Source organism: Pleurodeles waltl, chromosome 2_1 (assembly GCF_031143425.1).
Source record: "Pleurodeles waltl isolate 20211129_DDA chromosome 2_1, aPleWal1.hap1.20221129, whole genome shotgun sequence".
NCBI classification, from domain to species: Eukaryota; Metazoa; Chordata; class Amphibia; order Caudata; family Salamandridae; genus Pleurodeles; species Pleurodeles waltl.
Genome location: NC_090438.1, coordinates 605,660,955 through 605,681,754, shown reverse-complemented (window position 1 = coordinate 605,681,754; position 20,800 = coordinate 605,660,955). Strand labels below are relative to the sequence as shown.

Here is a 20,800-nt window from a genome sequence, read left to right as displayed (position 1 = left end):
CTGGTCCTTCAAATTGTTTTGATTGAATACATCATTTTTACTATCCTAACAACGGATGTTATCCGTCAGCTCAAGCCAGTTATTTTAGGTCATAATGATCCTCTTTCAAAACAGGCTGTAGGCCAGAAAGAGTCTGTGAAATTTATGGCTACACATATAATGCTGTTTCTGACTAGTTTCTTCCCAGTTATGAATAGCCCCAAACATACATGACACAGAATTTGAATTTCATAAACAGCCCACAGTGGTTCTATGTTTGTCTGTGCTAATTGTTTCTAAGCTGCTATTTAGCACTTTATCAATCTCTGTAATGGGGTGCTGTTGTGCCCCACTGCTTCTTTCAATTGTGTTTTGTTAGCTTTCTAAGTAGGGTTCAAGACAAAACGCATCTACTACTGCAAAAAACTTGAGCAAAATATCACACCACTACCAACATGGATTATGGTGCTAATTGGCTCAAAGAGGCACACACCATCCTGGCAAATGCAAAGATTCCGACATACATTGTCTAATCAGTTTTGCCCTAATTGTTTGAAATCCTTCAAAGGATAGTATAGCAATATTTTAGCTCTGATATTTCAGTAGTAGTACTACTAAATGTTTTGCCTCTTAATGATTTTAGTTGAAAGACTGCGCAGTGGTTTCCTCATTAGGATGCGCATTCAAAGACCATCTGATTGTACCCATAAACAATGTTTGGACTTGAAAAATGAATGAAAAAACCTTTAAAATGTCAAACAGTTCAACAAAAGGTATGACTTCATATTATGACCTTGTTTCCATGCTGTAAGATTTCTCTTCATTATTAAAAAAACGAATTGATGGTTGCAAAATTAAGTAGATTTCTATAGAGTTTTTCCAAGTATCCATTCCTACCCTGACTTTAAAGGTCAGTATGTGGTGCTAGTAGTAGAATGGGACTAACCAACCCTGGAAAATGTTCTGAATTCTCGTACACATTACATCACCGCAGTAAACACCGGGCGTGTGTTTTTTTTATTTTTTCTCGGAAGGTTGGGAAGGGTTGGTTCTTCCCCAAGGCTTTTTTGTTCACAAATGAGGCCTAACCATTCTTTCTAAACACAAGATGTTTCAGAAAGTCAATGGTTTGAGAGAAACTTATGAAGTATTCCAACACTAAAGGATGGGACAGATTACACGGGTGAATTATTTCTCCACAGCAACAAATCATCCACGTGCTGGTAAGAAAAAATGTGTACTGCTTCCTTGGGACCGCCTTTAAAAGGGCTGAATAGGATGAAGATCTAATCTGTCCTGTCCTAGAACCAATGCGGTGGCCTCCACTCTACTGTGGATTTCCTTTTGGTTCCTTGTAGACATGTGTTCTGTGGCTGCTATAGTAGAGTAGCTTCTTGAGGGTCTCTGAAAATGTCTGTTAATTTAAGTATCATACTTGAAGGAAGTGATCCGAAGATACATTTACTTCTCATAGGTCAGGTATACCTTGAGCCAGTGTGCAGCAGATGTAATTTATTTCTTCAGTGTTGAAAGCTTGCAGTCACACATTATGGGTTGTCGTTTTAAGCAGTGGACAAGTCCTCGTTCATGAAGCCCATATTCATTGCTCTGAGCTCGTCCACAAATCAGGTCTGTATCATTGATTCCTCGTCATAACCCCAGCGGGCCACTGTATTGAGAACAACCTATACCACAATACAACCACCAAGCATACATGCATAAAATGACACACATGTACAAATTTGCAGTTGCCACCTGGTAAACAGCCCTCCTGGGTGGGCCTAACAGGAATTCTCACTGTGCAAATCAACCATGAGGATTTGTCAGAGAGGGGAACCAACACCAAAGCCCTTGCGTTACCCATGGTAATTTCTGAGATTACATGTAACAAAATCCTCTGCTCTGGCTTTACAATAGTGAAATAGTAATCTTCCCTAAACCCCTACTGGCTTTAACATATGCTTTCACATTAAATAATCCATACTTACTGTCTTTCTTTTAACTTTTTATAACAAACAGATTAGACCTATGGCATCTGACAAAATTAAACAAAGCTGGCATATATACTTTACCATTGGCTTCTCACCATAAAGAGCTCTGGCCTACTGTATGAGCATAAACCTTACCTCAAGGCAGCCTGACGGCTTGCCTTCACAAAATAGCAAACATGAAAAAATGAAAAATGGCAAAAATATTAAAACCCCCCCGCCTCTGTATGCCTAACGAGGAATATCAGAGTGCAGGTCTTCTACTCCCACAGTTTGTTCAGGAGGGTAAACAACAATACAACCTGTCTAGGGACTTAAATACAGTTTAATAATAATACACTCTTAAAAGCCTATTGGAGTTAACATACACTTATCACAATAAATAAGTCCGGCCAGCTGTTTCTGTTATAGCTTTTCACAGTAAGCAGAACAGATCTATTGCATGTGACTTAGCTTTTACTGTGTGTGGGAAAGTACTATCTTGCCTGGCATGTTACCCCCATTTTTCACTGTATATATGTTGTTTTAGTTGTATGTGTCACTGGGACCCTGGTAACCCAGGGCCCCAGTGCTCATAAGTGTGCCTGAATGTGTTACCTGTGTAGTGACTAACTGTCTCACTGAGGCTCTGCTAATCAGAACCTCAGTGGTTATGCTCTCTCATTTCTTTCCAAATTGTCACTAACAGGCTAGTGACCATTTTTACCAATTTACATTGGCTTACTGGAACACCCTTATAATTCCCTAGTATATGGTACTAAGGTACCCAGGGTATTGGGGTTCCAGGAGATACCTATGGGCTGCAGCATTTCTTTTGCCACCCATAGGGAGCTCTGACAATTCTTACACAGGCCTGCCACTGCAGCCTGAGTGAAATAACGTCCACGTTATTTCACAGCCATTTTACACTGCACTTAAGTAACTTATAAGTCACCTATATGTCTAACCTTTACCTGGTAAAGGTTAGGTGCAAAGTTACTTAGTGTGAGGGCACCCTGGCACTAGCCAAGGTGCCCCCACATTGTTCAGAGCCAATTCCCTGAACTTTGTGAGTGCGGGGACACCATTACACGCGTGCACTACATATAGGTCACTACCTATATGTAGCTTCACAATGGTAACTCCGAATATGGCCATGTAACATGTCTAAGATCATGGAATTGCCCCCTCTATGCCATCCTGGCATTGTTGGTACAATTCCATGATCCCAGTGGTCTGTAGCACAGACCCTGGTACTGCCAAACTGCCCTTCCTGGGGTTTCACTACAGCTGCTGCTGCTGCCAACCCCTCAGACAGGCATCTGCCCTCCTGGGGTCCAGCCAGGCCTGGCCCAGGATGGCAGAACAAAGAACTTCCTCTGAGAGAGGGTGTGACACCCTCTCCCTTTGGAAAATGGTGTGAAGGCAGGGGAGGAGTAGCCTCCCCCAGCCTCTGGAAATGCTTTGTTGGGCACAGATGTGCCCAATTCTGCATAAGCCAGTCTACACCGGTTCAGGGACCCCTTAGCCCATGCTCTGGCGCGAAACTGGACAAAGGAAAGGGGAGTGACCACTCCCCTGACCTGCACCTCCCCTGGGAGGTGTCCAGAGCTCCTCCAGTGTGCTCCAGACCTCTGCCATCTTGGAAACAGAGGTGCTGCTGGCACACTGGACTGCTCTGAGTGGCCAGTGCCACCAGGTGACGTCAGAGACTCCTTCTGATAGGCTCCTTCAGGTGTTAGTAGCCTATCCTCTCTCCTAGGTAGCCAAACCCTCTTTTCTGGCTATTTAGGGTCTCTGTCTCTGGGGAAACTTCAGATAACGAATGCATGAGCTCAGCCGAGTTCCTCTGCATCTCTCTCTTCACCTTCTGATAAGGAATCGACTGCTGACCGCGCTGGAAGCCTGCAAACCTGCAACATAGTAGCAAAGACGACTACTGCAACTCTGTAACGCTGATCCTGCCGCCTTCTCGACTGTTTTCCTGCTTGTGCATGCTGTGGGGGTAGCCTGCCTCCTCTCTGCACCAGAAGCTCCGAAGAAATCTCCCATGGGTCAACGGAATCTTCCCCCTGCAACCGCAGGCACCAAAAAGCTGCATTACCGGTCCCTTGGGTCTCCTCTCAGCACGACGAGCGAGGTCCCACGAATCCAGCGACTCTGTCCAAGTGACCCCCACAGTCCAGTGACTCTTCAGTCCAAGTTTGGTGGAGGTAAGTCCTTGCCTCACCTCGCTGGGCTGCATTGCTGGGAACCGCGACTTTGCAGCTACTCCGGCCCCTGTGCACTTCCGGCGGAAATCCTTTGTGCACAGCCAAGCCTGGGTCCACGGCACTCTAACCTGCATTGCACGACTTTCTAAGTTGGTCTCCGGCGACGTGGGACTCCTTTGTGCAACTTCGGCGAGCACCGTTTCACGCATCCTCGTAGTGCCTGTTTCTGGCACTTCTCCGGGTGCTACTGGCTTCAGAGAGGGCTCCTTGTCTTGCTCGACCTCCCCTCTCTCTGCTGGTCCAATTTGCGACCTCCTGGTCCCTCCTGGGCCTCAGCAGCATCCAAAAACACTAACCGCACGATTTGCAGCTAGCAAGGCTTGTTGGCGTTCTTTCGGCGGGAAAACACTTCTGCACGACTCTCCACGGCGAGTGGGATCCGTCCACCAAAGGGGAAGTCTCTAGCCCTTTTCGTTCCTGCAGAAACCTCAGCTTCTTCTGTCCAGTAGAAGCTTCTTTGCACCCGCAGCTGGCATTTCCTGGGCATTTGCCCATCTCTGACTTGCTTGTGACTTTTGGACTTGGTCCCCTTGTTCCACAGGTACCCTAGATTGGAAATCCACAGTTGTTGCATTGCTGGTTTGTGTCTTTCCTGCATTATTCCTCTAACACGACTACTTTGTCCTTAGGGGAACTTTAGTGCACTTTGCACTCACTTTTCAGGGTCTTGGGGAGGGTTATTTTTCTAACTCTCACTATTTTCTAATAGTCCCAGCGACCCTCTACAAGGTCACATGGGTTTGGGGTCCATTCGTGGTTCGCATTCCACTTTTGGAGTATATGGTTTGTGTTGCCCCTATCCCTATGTTTCCCCATTGCATCCTATTGTAACTATACATTGTTTGCACTGTTTTCTAAGACTATACTGCATATTTTTGCTATTGTGTATATATATCTTGTGTATATTTCCTATCCTCTCACTGAGGGTACACTCTAAGATACTTTGGCATATTGTCATTAAAATAAAGTACCTTTATTTTTAGTATAACTGTGTATTGTGTTTTCTTATGATATTGTGCAAGTGACACTTGTGGTACTGTAGTAGCTTCACACGTCTCCTAGTTCAGCCTAAGCTGCTCTGCTAAGCTACCATTATCTAACAGCCTAAGCTGCTAGACACCCTATACACTAATAAGGGATAACTGGGCCTGGTGCAAGGTGCAAGTACCCCTTGGTACTCACTACAAGCCAGTCCAGCCTCCTACACTGTGGCATTTATTATTGGTTTGTCATCATGAATAATCTCCGTCCTATTGTAATGAGTGCAAGCTTTCCTTCAAAGCAAGCATCAGGCATGCAGTCATAAAAATCACAAATATTTACAAAATGACACTTGTCGACAATAATATATAACTCCTCCTAAAAGGGACTTACAAAGTGAACACTTTTTACCCCAGGGTTTGTCATAGGTGGAAACAACCACAAATCTCTTCCTGATTACAGTAAACAATAAGATTGCATGTGCCAAAATACCTGTCTGAGGGCTTTAAAATGGGTAATATCAGTCCACCCTTAAATTGACTATTGGCTTTAACACGTTTTTCACAAAAAATAAGTGTAGCCTACCGCCTTTGTTATGATCTTTTATGTGACTTAACGAATAATAATTAACCAATCAGGCTGTAGCCTTTATAATTTGCTTATTGCTATAACCAACTCATGCCTACTGTATTGGATATAAGCTCTCCCACAAGGCAACCATTCCCATATAGTCATAAAACTACAAATGTGTACAAATTTGAAGTTGGCAAAGCAGTGTACAATCTCTCCTAAGTGGACCTAATAGGGATTCTCACTGTGCAAATCTTGTACTTTCAAAAGTTTATTAGATAGGTTAGCCAACACGATAATCCTATTTCTATAATCATTGAGATTCCATGTAAGAAAATACGTCTGCAGGCTTTTAACACAGTGTACTAACAATCCACCCATACAAGTCTGATGACTTCAGCATATGTTTTTTTTACAATAGATATGTTAAGCCTACTGCCTTGTCAAAACTTTTTATAACATGTCAAACCTATGACATATGAAAAATGGCATTATTGGGCTTGTCTCCATAACCAATTTATGCCTACTGCATTAAGCATACGTTTTTCAACAGATCATAAGGTGTAATTAATGCAAGCACTTTTTTCAGTGAACATACACATCTTCTGCCCAATCAAATGATGTAGTGAAGAAAATCAACAAGTAGGAGGAGCTAAATCTTCTCTCACAGCCCTGCCAAGTATCCAGGGTTAGACTTACGCATTTAAGTGCTGGTGTCCGCATCACTGCACTAAAATGCATTAGTCACACAAATCATAGTGTTCCCCGACCTCTTGAGGCGCACTCCAACTGCACAGCATTAGCTATCACGCTCACATGCGCCACTGTGCTTGGAGAACGATGTTGATTACTTTAAATAAATTATACAACTTAGGGAACTAACACTTTTCGAGCATGGGTACCCTTCCAGTAACTTTCTGAACTTTAAGGTGCCCCTTAGCTTACTACATGTTAGTTGTTTTAACATGCCAACAAGTCTTCTGCCGAATCCTCCACTATCTAGCGAAAAAGTATTAATGCCATTTTAAATAGGTCTCCCATTAAAGTGGCTACTATTCAATAATAAATAATCTCCTCTTCTTTGGCTCTGCACTGAGTGGTAACAAGCTAGTCAGAGTTGGAGTGGTGAGGCCCAGTTTGGAGTTAAAGGAGACACAGATCAGTTGACTCCAGTCCACCGCTATTGCGCACAAGTGCCATTCTGCTGAGGCAGTGGAGACTAAATCCTCTCTGGGATCTAATTCAATAAAGCAGCATCCCAAAAGCAATGCCAGCTAGACTGTATACCTATAACTTTAACACAAAACAAGGTCTTCCAGCTTCCTTGCTGAAATGAACACAGAACCAGTCTAAGGTCTCTACTCTTCCCACTACTATAAGAATGTTCCCTCCTACGTGATTGACTGAACATCCCCCTTTCAATGTAATTGCGAGACAGAAGACTTCTGTTACAAGATTAAAATAGCAGAGAACGGGACCCTAGTCTTAAATCACTGGCTGTTCAGCTATGTTCTGGGCAAGTCATTACCAAGTGTGACCTGAAATGTACTGTTAGAAAGAACCAGACTTGTGGGCAGAGAATGCACTGGGAAACTGTCCTGTGCTCACACTGTTCCTTATTCCAGAGGATGCCCTAAACTACAAGGTAAGAGTCGTCTATATATCATGTGTCTCCTACTCTCCTCTACAAAGCGAGCACATACAGTTCATGAACAATTCCATGCAATTATGGACTTTAACAAACTATGCATGGACATTTAGTCCAGAACTGAAGATGGCCCTGGAAACAAGTAAGCACCTGCGCATGACACAAGGCCAAGATGCACCATAGCTCTGCTTTTGGTAAAAGAAATTGCCACCTCCCCCACGCCCTTTCTAACTCAGAGCACAGACAGTTACACCCTGGGTCTAAATCAGTAAATGTTTTCTACTACATGTCGATGACTCACACTGTAAGCCTCATTTTCAGTTTGGACTGTGGGCTGGGCAGCAGCTCGATGGTGGAACAAAGGTAGGTCCACTAAAATTATGTGGCAGAAGAGGGCCCAATTATACAGCATGAAAAGGCATATTATGCTGCATAATGCGGCACATTTTGTAATAGTGTTACGTCATTATTTTGTCAATTTCAAACTTGATAACACTGAGCATTGGTTACACCTCATTGGTACTCGTTTAATGCCCAAATGCAGCAATCAACAACAATCCAGTTTTGCAAAGGCCCTTATACTGCACGGCAATACGTGCCACTGCATTTTCAATACGTTTTGAACCATTTGAGCAAGAAACTAGCTTTAGAGTTAGACCTTTTTTGTTAAAATCTGCAGATTATGTGACAGATGATGGATTATGTACAAATCTATCATTATACGAAAATCACCACGGCCGCACAATTGCATGATTCCAGTGGCCCAGAGTATAGGTAATGTAATATTTTTCTCATTGTTTTGTAAACACAACACTAGCCAATATCCAGACCGGCAGATAGTGATTGCCTACTAGAGAGTGGCCTCAGGCTCCTTTTAGTCCCCCACAGCCCCAGCGGGCCTAAGGATTGTTGAAGATGAGACGGTCAGAAGTCCCATTTGTCGATGACGGTTGCACTCAAGAGTGTAGCATGAGGAGAGTCTGACAGTGACTGCTGCTGTTACCAGCGAAAAATCACCAATATAAAAAGGCACACTAACAATATTGTTGAACAACCATTTTGAATCATTCCCTGCTCTTTGCCATACCAGCCCCAGTGCTCACACTATCACAGATCATTTACCTAGTAAGTGGCAATTCAAACACCATCATAAATTCATGATACCACACAATGCCAGCTATCAGGCTGACGTTATTGCTTGCACACTATCACCCCTGACACTGTTGAGTTGTTTCCACACCAAATACACTGTAAAAGTAAAGAGTTCCAGGCTGTCAAGTTTCCCAGGTCCATGTGTGATGTGCTGCTCCAGTCAGGTTTTTTCTTTTGAATTCTGGGATTTGTAGTCCTGTTGTAGACGGGTATAAGACAATAAGTCCAAGAATTCACTGAAACAACCTGGACTCATGGATCTGGGAAACTTGGCAGGTCTGTGGACTGTCAGTGGTTATATGCTGCTGAGATTAGAGCACACATTATAAATTGTTCCAAGCCCAACAAACATCTTTTTAAACCTTCTTGTTGCTCAAAGGGGTGTAATTTCTGATTTTAACCTCTTTCCATTGCTTGATTTTACTTGGGGGAAAGTGTCACTGTAAGTGTCACACGGTTGGTTGTTGAGTGTCACCCTGAAACCATGGAAATGTCACACATAAACAGTCTGAACACTTGGCAGCTATGCTCTCCAGTAATGTGCTCTTTTTCTGTTGATCAGATGAGGTCAGTGATGGCTGTGCTGTCAACTCAAAACCAAAAAGTCTCACTTGCACTTGGGATCTTGTCTTTAGCTGGTGAATTGTTGCTTCTTGCTGTCCTTTCATTGGCTACCTGAGGCCATTTGTTCCAAGTCTCTTAGTTCGCGGGATACCTTTTATAACAGCAGATAGTTATCAGCAGCATCATCAACTCTTAAAGCCAAACTCTCAACATTTCTCTTCTTTATGACCTAGCTGGCAACCGTGGCCTGATACAGAGCTTGCCCGTGGAGAAAATATATGTCTGGCACTGGGATTGCCCTCCCAGGAGGAGAGCTGCACTTTGAACCCAAGAGGAGCTAAAAAAAATGCTATTGTCACTTCCTGCTATTTATGACAGAGCCTTACTATATACAGCTACGGAGCTTGGGGTTGAAGTGTTAAAAAAGTCGCTGACACTGTTTTCTTAAAGAAGCGATCTTGCACTGCTTGAGCGCCCACCGTAACTCCGCAAATGCTATTTCTGTTTGGAGAGGCGGATCAAGCTCGCCTCGCTGATTTTATTTGTGGGTGCATCGTTTCTCCACAGGGCTTTTTCAGACAATACGAGAAAATTATTGTATGTATGCTGGCCGAAAGATTCAATTAACCAATAAGAATGTTTTTGTTGCTTGCCGGAGTGCAGCGATTTAGATTGGAAGGAAAGGGTTGTCATGTACAAACAACGGCTTCTGCTTATGCCATCCCCGGGCCATAACACGCATCGACAAACACAGTCAATTTTCTGGCAAGTTGTAGCAAGTGTGCAATATTGTCCTTGCTGTTGCACATAGCGAAGAGACACTTGATGACTAAACTTAGCACTGTAAAGGGTCATTCTTTACTCTTATATTTTAATACGTGTTTACGTGTGTGTGTGTGGGGGGGGTTTATGTAGATGTACTTATGTAAAACTCAGGGCCATTGATGAGGGTGGACGCCCGTCCAACAGAACTTTCTACTGATGCTTCATTTTACTTGTCAAGGCAAATAATGTGCTCTTCCGCATACAGATTGCTTAATTGCAATTTATTTGAGTGGCATATCAGGCCACCCAGGCCTTGGGCCTATCCCCATCCCAAAAGCTCGAAGAGTGTTTTTGGATTCCTTCAGGCATAGCTTTAACATGTGGACCAGCAGAGTGAGGGTAAACCCCAATTTCCTCTCATTTGCTATGCTGAATGGTTGCACTATTCGGTCTCCCGGGTCAGGCGACAGCCAGGGAACTCTGCAAACCCAGAGATTTGCGAAAGCTACACAACCCGGGGAGTCCAGCGTTGTCTATATTTCAGAGTTTTTTGACATTCGGAAAGACTTCCGGGATAGCGATGCAATTTGAGGACAACCACAAATACTCAAATGAGTTCTTCACTCTGAAATGTAATGTGGATTTTCGCCTGTTTAAATGGGCATAAAAGTGCATTTGTAATCAAGCTTTTCTCCAGTATCAACTATGAAGGACCCCCTTTGCCTAAATCCCCAAGAGGTATCGATGTTGGGGGCAGGTGAGTGGGGTAAATACCTGCAAAATGTAGGTGAAAACTCACAAATATGTGTCTGTTGGTGTGTACCAAATGTTACTGATGAACTCACTTAGAAGTCACTATAAACTTGACCCTGCAATCAGGTTTGCAGACATTCTTCCATGATAACACAATTCTGTGTCAGCTAATTATCTCGAAGGAAAATCCATTTTCTGGTAGCAAATAGTGGCAGTGAGCTATACTTGCAGGTCCTAAAAGATTAAGAATTTAGATTTTTTTGAGGCAAGTTTGTTGTTATAACAGAAACAAACGACACACCAGGGTAAGTGAAGAAAAAAACTATGTTGCGCAGGAACAAAAGTAAGGTTCTCTGCTGCAGTTTTCCAGGTTTGATCCACATTAATAGTTTGTTAAAAGTGTTTTATGCGGCCCTATCACTTCCTGAAACACTTACTGTAGCACATTCCGAACAGGAAACACCGGAATCGGAGATTAGGGGCCCTAATTATGATCCTTGCATGAACCTCAAAAGTATATTATTGTTCTATAGTTATAGGTCAACATTTCCCAAAAGAAATAACATTGCTTGTAAACGTTTCTCAAAAGAGATTGGTATAGATTTTCTTTTTTTCAACTATGCTAATAATTGTATTTCTGTAAAGCGAATTGCTGTTGTTGGCCAAAATGTGTGTGGAAGCACATGAGTGACTTTCATAGCCTTTGTGATGAGGGAAGGTAGATCTGATTGATAGGTGGAGAGATGTCATTTAACCATGAGCGCTTATTGGAGGGATATTGTGCCAATGCCCCGCCAGAGTATCACCAAAGCTTCCCGTACTCTTGTGGAATTTATAGAGCAACCCAAATATTTATTCAGAATAATGAGGAACCAGCATCAGGAGGAGCTAAATTATCGGAATTGGAACTGTAATTGCATTTATCATTCAAACTGTCACGAATTTTGTTGTTAAATTACTGTGCTCACATTTTAACATGTAAATTGTCTATTAAGGATACGCAGCATGAAGGAGCACTGCAGGGGTGCACTCCTTCTGCAAGAAGAGCTGACGCGGTCTTCTCAGCTGTTAGCATTACTTTCTGTTCATTACGCCTCTTAGCTAAGATATTCAGTAAGCATCCTTAAGGAGTCTTTTCGCAGGCACAAATCTCATTATCTTTCTCTGGCGAGGTAAAGCTCTGCGTTTGGAACAATGGCAGTCATGGTGAAGAAACTATTTGATTGCTGTTGCTGAGCTATCAAGATGTTCCTGGAAAACTATCATGCCATAATCCTATAGAATTGTCTTTTGATTTTTTTCAACAATCTCTCCAATCTCGCCAAATTCATTTTAGTTTTGAATGCGCCCCGACAATAGACTATATCCTTGGTCTGTGAGATGGGCTTGGGACTTTCCATACTGTTGTCTTTCAGTAGAGCCTTCTCTGGCCAAGCATCTGACAACTGCTGGTTGGTGCACCACAAAAACAACCCAGAAGTTTATCTCGTCACTCGTACAACTCATTTCCCTCACTCATTATACTCTGAGCGTCCACTTATTTCAACAGGTAGAAGTGGTGCAATGTATGTGGAATTTCTTTCGGGGTTGTAAGAGGAAAGAATTTTTGTACTTGAAAAAATAATTTCCAAATTAAGTAAAAAAAAATTATATATTAAATATATTGCTTATGCACTCTAATACTGCTCCATCAAATTTACTGCTGTGTGGACAATCATGAGTGGGCAGTGCAGGGGTTTATGAATGAAACTACAAAAAGCAATATTTTCCGCGAAGTGTGCTGGTTGCTTTTGTGAATATGGCTTGCAGTGCATCGACATTGATATGCCAAAGAGTCCTGAGATTGTAGCATCCATTTTGAGCAGAACATATTTGTTTGGTGGTCCAGATTACTTATGATGGTATCAGATGAAATATATGGAATCAAGGTGTTACACCTACAGTAAAGAAACGTACATGCCTGAATCCCAATTTAGAATTCATTAATTTAAGTCACAGTGGCCATTTCTGCAGACAAAGCAGAAGCAACCTTGGTAGTGCTGTCAAATTCATGTCCATAGTTCCCAGTGAAGTCTTTCTGGGATTTTGAAGTCTCTTCACGTTTGGGTGCCTTGCCTCTCCTGGAATTACTGCCTCATAAATCGTGTGGTCTGGTACCTAACTATTGGTGAGCTCGTGTCCTCTTGGGTCTATTTAATCAATGAGAGGTGTTGTTAATGAAGCCTTCCTGCTAGCTGCAGCTGTTCAAGTATCACAATGCTTACCTGTGGGACCCGGATGAGCAGCACACACGCACACTATAGATCTCCTTCAAAGCCCTTTCCCCTGCTGTTGATCCAGGGTTGTAGATTGCATCAGTAAAAGGTGCATTCCTCTTATCTTTTATATCCAATAGAGGTTGCTTGTCGTAGCCAGTGAAAGAGCCCCTTCAAACTCTGAAATGAGAGGATCTTTCACTTGTAATTTGAGAAGTCCTCGGAGGGCTGTTGAATTGGCAAGTGAGAAGTCATTAATTATGCTACCTGACTCGTTTTATGTGTTTTAGATGACTCGGACATTTTAAACTGGAGGATTGTGGCTTGATTTATGACGCCAACCTCCAAATTATGCACATTTTTCTGAGAGGCCCAGTTGCGTTGGAGAGGCCCAGTTGCGTTGGCCAGTGTGTCCCGCATCCCCGAAAAAGCACGTCTAAACTGCGAACATTCTAGTATCTCATATCAAACTTTTGCGTAGGGGTATGTATTATTTATATTTTTCACAAAGACGTTTCTGAAGTTGACAAGCTTTGGATTTTGCGAAGATTGCTACAGCAGTTTATTTAGAAAAACTACTATAGGCATGGATTCCTGCAACAGAAGTATGAGAAGGAAAAATTCCATATATTCTATTTTTGTGAAAACATTTTTCCCTCCAAAAATAGTTTTTTTTTCATGTTTTTTCCCCAGTTCATTCTGCTTTCTTGTTTTATTTCTGAAAAAAAATTACATTCATCGCAAATTTCTTAAAGGTTATAAAGTTTTGAAAAAATCCATGACATTTGCATACAGAACTATTTATTTCTTCATGCACTCCTCTCCCTACTATTGAACACTCCAGAAACATTTTAAGGACGATTCTACTAGTGAATAGCAAACCTAGAAATATTCTGAAAAAATAATTTTGTGGACAAAATATCAAGGATTAAATATTGAAAGGTAAGTGCATATAGAGGAAGTATAGATGTATTATTCCTAATGCCACATCTGCACACCCTGAAGATTAAATATATATATTGTCAAGGTACATATATGTAGAGTTAGGTATAGAAAATCTTTCGCTATTTCAATTTTGGTATTTTGTCCTTGATATTTCATACCACAGTTTTCTGTCTTCGATATTAAGGGGGCACACTTCTAAGGCCGGAAAATTATATGATGCAAAAATGGCCATACCAGTCTTAAAATAAACAAATAATTTGAATTTCGCACTTCCATTGTGTTATTCTGACTTGTTAGGTGTGAAAGGGACTACAATCTATGCCCTATGGCAGTGGTTCTTCATCTGTGGCCCACAGACCCTGGGGGGTCAGCGACGCCTACTCCGGGGTTCTGCAACTGTTTACAAAATTCAATTATATTAGCACATATTAATAAACTACATATATAAATAAAAAAAGGAAAACTGAACGTTTTAAATGCTCTGTAAATGTGAAGAAGTTTGAATTTAGAAATTAAAAAAATAAGTTGGTATCTTTGTTATCGTGGGAGCAATGCAAGTACAGCAAATCTAGTATGGATGCTTGGTGGCCTTAACTAAAGATGTACTGGTATGTGCCAATGAAAAAAGAGCATACATTAGGTGCGAAATAGAATAAGAAATATGGTTGACTCTAACATATTGCTTCGTCTTTCAGAAATAAACCGAATTTTTTAAAAGCTCCAACCTTTCCATTATAATTTCAATGTTTTCACTGTGTAAATTAAATAAATTATTCCATAATTCTGTGTATTTGTGTGATGTATACTTATTTCTGTTTATTCTTTTGAAGTTCATAGAAATAGGGATCCCCGGCTTTCAGTAGTGATTAAGTGAGGGACGGAAATGTAAACGTTACGGTGGGTGATGATCACTATATATATTTCAAGGGTTTGATTTTTGTCCATATGCCTGACCTAATGTATTGTCTGTCTACTTGCTGATGTTGTGTTAAAATCGTTGAAAAAAAAAAGGCTCTGGAGTTCTCTTAGCTTTCTGCTGTGGGGGTTCTCTCCCACTTGTGTTATTGGCGTTGAAATTCAGCTTGCTATACTTAGATGTCTTTTATCCTGGTTGGTCCCTATCCTTAAACTTTGAAATGGTGATGTTGTAGGACATACCCACTGCTTAGAGGTGCCCCTTACACATTTTTAACTCTGAGTTCTCTTATTGAGTACTATTGAACTGATTGTTGTTTTCATTAACTCACTTGCTCACATGTGCAAGACACACAGATCTACCTGTGTCAGACAGTTTAATGAGTATAAGTAATTTTGGCAACTTTCGGATGTTTTCGAACCCAACTAGGGGCGGCTCCTCCATTAGGGCGGAGGAGTGTTGCTCCCCTGCCAGTAACGGCAGCTGCAAAACCTTTTCAAGAAAATGATATTAAACGGTGTGTATTATCGTTTTCTTGAAAAGGGGTTGGACATTGGGGAGACGAGCGCTTGAGGGGAGTGCACAGAGCATTCCCCTCGGAGCACATGTGTGTTTGGCCGGCTGTCTCAGGCCGGCCAAACACGCATGCGCAGTTGTCTGTCTCCAGCCCAGCAACACAGTTGCTGGGCTGGAGAGAGCCTGCACATACTCCATCTGCATGGGAGCGGCCTGGCTGGGGTCTCCCAGCCAATCCTAATGCTGCTTTGAGTAGCATCAGGATTGGCCGCAGGGCAGGCTTGGGAACCTGTGCCAGCCTAGCCCGGAGACAAACCAGAGGAACGGCACAGCAAGGTGGCGGAGAAGGTAAATGTTTGTTAAAAATCATTTTTATATGATGTAATATGTCCGCCTGCCCCGCGTGCCACCCCACCCTTTTTACGACCCACGAGCCGCGACTGAACCCAACTGGAGATTGAATGACTGGATTTATATATTTGTCTAACTTAAGTTCCAGCTGGCAGATGACCTCTCTATTCCAAGGTCAGATGTAAGAGGTCTGGTTGCAATAATGGATAGGGAAAGCTCCCCTTTCCCTAGAGTACCTTTACCTATGTGAGCAGAAAGGGGTTTCTAGGTACCACAGAGTGGTCTTCCATCTATTTCTAGATGACGAAAGTATTTAGTTACGCCTCTCTAAAGATAAGTAAAAACTCACAACTGTGACGCTGTTCCAAAAAAAAAAAAAAACAGAAGCAGATGTAGTGACTGGATCGGATAATTTACCGGTAATCGCCATGACCTCAAGTCATTTCTCATTGCAGTCTTTAATTATGAAGGTGAAACCACCTGTGACACAGGAAACCCTTGCTGCAAATTTCTAAAAAATATTTTCTCGATCACTCCAGGCTACTGCAGGCTTTAAACAGGTAAAAGGGGAGCAAAATGTGTGGAAAGAGCCCAAATACTCAGATTTCTTTTGCGATTGTAGCAGGAAAGTATTTCTTTACTTGAAAAAATTATCTCTATATGAACTAAAAATGTAAAAATATTAGTTATGTTGCTCGCTCACCCCAATTCTGCTCTTGTAGATTTACTGCTGTGTGAAAAATCCCATGAGCAGGGTTAGAGCAGGCATGAATTTATAAATGAAACTACAAAAAGCAATATTTTCTATGATCTTCACGGGGTGCTTTTGTGAATGTGGCTCACGGTGCATTATCATTGATTGTCCACTATCAATATAAAAATAAAAAAACACACAATTTCATTTTAGCCTAAGTGTGCTACTGGATCTCAAAATAAATTGCTTAAATAAAGGAAGGAAAAACGAAATTGGAGGTGCCACGTAATGCAGCCCCAAGACTGATGCTTGTACTAAACAGGAGGCAACCTGCCATCACAGATCTGAAAAACGCTGAACCCCCCAAATGGCATAATAAAAAAAAGTGTATACTCCAAACTAACACAAACAACGACAAGTCATTGTAAGAATAACTATGAAAGACTTCTAAACCCCCCTGCCCCCCCCCCCGGGTGGTGGGGGGAAACTCTGTCTGTCCTTCTCCTGAAGTTGTCCCATACTTTATTTAAGAAGGTCTCTTTTTTTCCCCCTCTGGGACAGCAAGGCTTTATACCCGAAAAGCCTCCTGTCCTTTCTTTCTGATGAACTCTCCTTAGTTCCACTGCCATCTGTCCTTTTTCCACTAAAGGAAGAGGAGTGACGCAGTACCTGTCCCAGGCTAGATCAGCTGCTCCCTTGTCACCTTTCTTTCTGGAAGGAAGAATGACCTAAAGTAAAAACTTCCTCTTCACCCTTACTTGAATTCATCTTCCTGTCTGTCCTGTCTATCTCCAAAGCGGGGCACTCTGGCCGTTTCTATGCACTTTCTTTCCCTCTCATAAACTAGGACTTCCGGGCACTTGCACTCATGCATCCTTTATGTCCCAATCATATTCCTGATGCCATTCCATCCCTGTTTAGCATCAACGCTTCATTTTGGTTAATAACCTCCCCATCTCCCCTCAATGTTATCATTCGTATGACTGCCACCCACCAATTTATCCCACTGCCTGTGTACTTGTCCTCTGACCATCCCACATCTCCTCACCTCCGGTTCCCATGTTCCCCAACCTCCACTCTCTAAGGCACACTAGGCAACATCCATGACCAAAAAGCATCCGGGTTCAAGATTTTAGCCACTACTTAGCATAACGATAACACCAATGAAAACTACATCACCCAAATTTTTGCCCGAAGATAACATCCAGCGTATAGAACTCAGAATATAGAAATGCAGACCTGACAACTTGAAAACATTTTACACTTTGTGAAAGAATGCAGAGGCGCGCAGGAGGGCAGGGGTGGAGATGACAGTGAGGCTTTCATTCCATTACAGCTTGAGCTGGCACAAAAGGACATACAAGGGGACATCATCTGGGATCTTGCTAGGGTAGCGGTGTCTGCTGGAGATGGGTTGTACACTGCTACTCTAGCCAAAAACACAAAAGGTTCCTCATTCTGCCTCCCGTGTGGGTCTCAGAAATGTTTTTAAATCCATTGTGGTTTCAATAGTGCAGAGCCTCTACGTACAAGGTGGAAAGCCGCTTTGAGTGTCTTGTGACAAAAGGTGTCCTAAAATGACCCATATATGTTTAGAAACAGATGAATTAATATAGCCTTAGAGCCGCTGTAGCCATTAAAGGCCCCCTCCAGTTTTTTGACTCTGGCCTTTAACAAGGGAGTGGGACTTTAATTACCGGTATAGCTCAGCTACTAATGGCTATAAAGCTATTAGAACATTCTGCTACAAAAGCACAGAATGTTCTAATAAATAAAACAAAGTCCTCATGGAGCCTGAGGGAATTAAAATTCCCTTAGGCTCTGTGAGGTCTTTGTTGACAGCTATTGCTGTGAACAAAGATCATTGGAATGTTGACGCTCTGGGCTTTTACCAGCCAGTAAAAACCCAGAGAACTCCATTGTCTCCAATGGAGCTCCCATCATTCCAATGTTCTAATGAGGAATAAATGGTGTGACATAAATGAGTGGTTTTTATTCACTGATGCCTGGCTTCCTCCAATAATATCTCTATTCTTCAGTCACACCTGTGCGGTGCAGTGATATAGGGGCTCATTCCGAGTCCGGCGGGCACCGCCCGCCGGGCGGAAACCGCCCAAAGACCGCACCGCGGTCAAATGACCGCGGGGGTCATTTTGACTTTCCCGCTGGGCCGGCGGGCGATCTCCAGAAGATCGCCCGCCGGCCCAGCGGGAAAGCCCCTGCAACGAGGAAGCCGGCTCCGAATGGAGCCGGCGGAGTTGCAGGGGTGCGACGGGTGCAGTAGCACCCGTCGCGATTTTCACTGTCTGCATAGCAGACAGTGAAAATCTTTGTGGGGCCCTGTTAGGGGGCCCCTGCACTGCCCATGCCAGTGGCATGGGCAGTGCAGGGGCCCCCAGGGGCCCCACGACACCCGTTCCCGCCATCCTGTTCCTGGCGAGTTTTACCGCCAGGAACAGGCTGGCGGGAAGGGGGTCGGAATCCCCATGGCGGCGCTGCAAGCAGCGCCGCCATGGAGGATTCCCTGGGCCAGGGGAAAACCGGCAGGAAACCGCCGGTTCCCCTTTTCTGACCGCAGCTTTACCGCCGCGGTCAGAATAGCCCTGGAAGCACTGCCAGCCTGTTGGCGGTGCTTCCGTTGCCCTCCACCCTGGCGGTTTCAAACCGCCAGGGTCGGAATGAGGGCCATAGTTTGCAATTCTGTTTCTGCAAGCTAAGTTTGAGTTTCCTTCTTAACAAGTACGGAACCATCTTGAGGGCCCTTCCACCTTCTTATAACCCACAAGCCTACCCAGGCATGCAAAAAAACGCTGAAATACCTAGTCCTGCTTGATGGCATGTTAGTTTTCTAACATAGCCCCCATTCCAATGCAAGTTAATGGGGCAGTTCAAGTGGGCTCAGGCTAAAATCCTCTGCTGGCACCCTCCCCCCATAACCCCTTTATCCCGGAGGCCCTACTTCTTTAGTCTACCTGAATGCATCTGCCCTGTAGGGGTGTCCTCCAGTGTCCATGAAATAAGGGTAGTGGTGGCAAAACTCTTAGAGCCTCTGCGCTTTTCAGACTAATAGGGCTCCTTTGCAGCCATGCACAACATTACGTGCTGTGTGAGGGAATGACGTTCGTTTTTTGCACCCACGGACTGGGTGGGTCCAATCAGGCCACCACAGCTTAATGGCTTTCCCAGACCCTCTGTCAGTGCTTCTCCACCCGTCACCAAATTTCCCAGGTGGGAGGAGGGTCCCCTCCCATCGTTTCAGGGTCCTCCTAGTCATTTTTTCAGAGGGCACGTGGTACAGATTCCATTTAGGTGGCAGGTGATGGTAAATCGTTTCATTCCATCATAAGGTAGCATCGGCAATGGTAGCCGTACTGCCACTCCCCACTAATGGGGCATCGATAGCATGTCATTAAGAATCCAGACACATGCATTCTACATTAACTGCATTGCTAATGTTAACTGCACTCATGTCAAGCTAAGTGTAATCAGTTCTGGCTTTGTGGTGCTTAAGCAGATTATATATATTTTTTCTAAATAACCTGTCTGGCAAGCACAAAATCATAGCAAGCGGTTTAAACTGCTTTTCTCCAAGCTATTCTCTGAGCTATTTACCAAGTAATTTTCTTTTTATCAACTGCACAGCATCACTCTTGAAGCTTCAAAGGCAGTAAAAGCTGAAAGAAAGCAGAGGCAGGCGGTCGTATGAAGGACATTTAACATTTATCACTTTAATATCTTTATATATAAAAGGCTGGAGAGCGGCGTGATTTAGGTCACTGAGTGTGACCTTCATCAGCGAGGGCCCAGAACCAGCGTTTAGGACCGAAAAACTGGAGGCCAAACAAGCTATAAAAATACATTACCACCTGCTGAGGACATTAACAGGTAACACCCTCAACCGAAGGTATTAAAAACAGTTAACACCCTACGAGCAGTGTATTAACTGATGTTAACTGCCTGCCTTGTATTTAAGGGTCGATGGCTAGAGCGAAAAAATAGGGGATGGTCAATTAAAAGCTGTCGACCGTTAAGAGCATGTGGCAGTAATCCACTTGCTGGCTAATACGTCGGTCTCTACCCCAACACCCTCACCTCCTTGTCACACTCGTAGATGTATTCAACCTTTCACTGCTCGCTAGAGCGTACACCCTCGGATTTATGACCGCTGTGTAGGTGCTGTTTGAAAAAAGAAATCAAATGCAGAAGCTCTCATCTCGGTCCAACTGCAGACACATCTCACTTCTGACTTTCACTGAGATCCAAAACTGTCCACCACCTGATCAGACTCAACATAGCGTGTGGATGTTGCAGGACCTGTTATAGAGAGGTTTGCCTCCGTCCTCTCAGGCTATTAATTTCTGCTCATTTATCTTTGCTTCAGGGTCCCCCAGTGCTCTGTCCCTGGTCTCATATCGCTCTACATCTCTTTTCAGGGTACAATCAACTCCTCCGTTGCCTTCTCCTGAAATCC

At 43.3% G+C, this 20,800-nt stretch overlaps 1 protein-coding gene across 5 annotated transcripts in view; it reads left to right on the top strand.

Annotated features, from left to right (window-relative positions):
* Nucleotides 1-20,800, top strand: part of ELMO1 (engulfment and cell motility 1) — a 1,154,836-nt gene that overhangs the window by 1,027,917 nt on the left and 106,119 nt on the right. The gene's annotated exons all lie outside the window — the stretch shown is intronic.